This window comes from Corvus brachyrhynchos, unplaced genomic scaffold, assembly GCF_000691975.1.
Source record: "Corvus brachyrhynchos isolate BGI_N302 unplaced genomic scaffold, ASM69197v1 scaffold31, whole genome shotgun sequence".
NCBI lineage: Eukaryota > Metazoa > Chordata > Aves > Passeriformes > Corvidae > Corvus > Corvus brachyrhynchos.
Genome location: NW_008236196.1, coordinates 3709536 through 3711120, shown reverse-complemented (window position 1 = coordinate 3711120; position 1585 = coordinate 3709536). Strand labels below are relative to the sequence as shown.

Sequence of the window (1585 nt, the reverse complement as noted above, 5' to 3'; positions counted from 1 at the left end):
TGGTGCAGCCTGGCTCCAGAGAGGCTGCTTTCCTTGTCCTGAAGTGCTGTGATAGCCAGAGGGAAGGCAGGCAACAGTGAGACATGTGCAAGCTCTTGGCAGATGCAGAGGGCATAAACTTGGCTGCTAACCCATGTGGCTGTCCTAGCCAGAAGCTTTTCAGAAGAAAAATCTACTCTTCCCCATTACTCTGCCTGCTCTGGGATGCTCTAAACCCACTATCCTTCTCCAGGGCAGCGCCAGCCCTTCTCTCCTCTGTGGTGGTCCCAAATCTATGGAGGTCCTCCAACAACTCCTGCAGCCCTGGCAGTCTCTCCCAGTGGCAAAGCACTCGGTGCCTGCAGAGCTGGCAGGATGGCTCCTCCAGTCCCAGACACTGCCCAGAACATAGGGGGACCTGAGGGAGGAGGAATCCCAAGTACAGCTGCCCACACTGCCTCCACCTCCCACTTCCCAAACTCCCCAGCACTGCCTGACAATGGCCATGAAACTTCCCCTGCCTGTAGCCCCTGACAGGTTCCCTGCACCCTTTCCCACCCTACCTACCGGCACCGGCCATGGCTGCGGACATGGGGAGCTGTGTGCAGACACAGGCACCGTATGAGTTATTCTTAGCTCTGTGGCTCAAAATACTCAGGAAGGCTGTGCTCAGTGGCAGACGGAGGTCACGCAAGCGCAGAGCAAAGAAAAGCATTTCAGACCCCAGAATGGGAGAGGAACCACATGGGTCTTTAAAGCAATGGGGTCAGCTGCTGACACCTCCCCAGGTTGATGCTGACAGACACTGCAGGTCCTCCACGGAGGAGGAAGGGGTGTGATGAGACAAGCCAAGCCCCCAGGGCACTTTTCCACCACGAGTGACACCCAACTGCAATATGATGCTTTCCAGTACTCGAGGCACCTCTGATCCCTCCCAGGTGGGAGCAAAAAGTCACACTGGTTCCTGCAGGGTCCCTGACACCTTGTGCCCTTTTGCGCATACTGCAAAACCCTACGGCAGCATCATTGTTGAAGTCCAGCCAAAAATCTTTGCAGACCTCAGGTTTGCCAGCTGTGCTTGAAGATCAACGGAAGTAGGGAGTTCCCTTCCCCAAAATCAGCCCTGACACACTGTATCCTGCCGCATACTCAGCTCGGGGCAGGACGCCACAGCCGCCCATGGCATCCCACAGTGCTCAAGCAGTTCTCAGGCCCTTTCCAGCCTTCCGGATGACAAAAACCCTCGTTTCCCGCAGGCTCCTCTTTATGTTACCCCGTCCCTTTGACGGGATACGGGCTTGGCTTTGGGGTCGGCAGCGCATCCCGGGAGGCTGAGCTATACAGCTTACTCGCCGCCCCGACTGAGAAGCCTCTGGGTCTCTGCGGATGCGTTACCTAATGCAAAAATCCCTGCTAACAGAAAGGGGATGGGAGGGATAGGCAAGCCTGGATAAGCTTAGAGAACAGAGGAAGCAGCCGGGGAGGGGGAGACGGAACGGACCTGCAGCCCTGCCCGCCCGGCGGCGGGCTCCCCCCCGGTGCTTAACCCCATGCTGGGGGTCGGATAAGGGTGAGGATGGGGGGGATGGACTTACGGAAGCTGCTG

At 57.5% G+C, this 1585-nt stretch overlaps 1 protein-coding gene across 2 annotated transcripts in view; it reads right to left on the bottom strand.

The window, feature by feature from the left end:
* The window catches only part of CAPN11 (calpain 11), a 14215-nt gene extending 12630 nt beyond the window's left edge, over positions 1-1585 (bottom strand). The window contains exon 1 of one of the 2 annotated variants that reach the window (XM_008640064.2): positions 1575-1585. The gene's annotated coding sequence lies outside the window, so the exon portion shown is untranslated. Of the gene's footprint in view, positions 1-546; positions 627-1574 lie in introns of those variants that run through there. The other variant, XM_017740438.1, reaches the window with a different exon arrangement.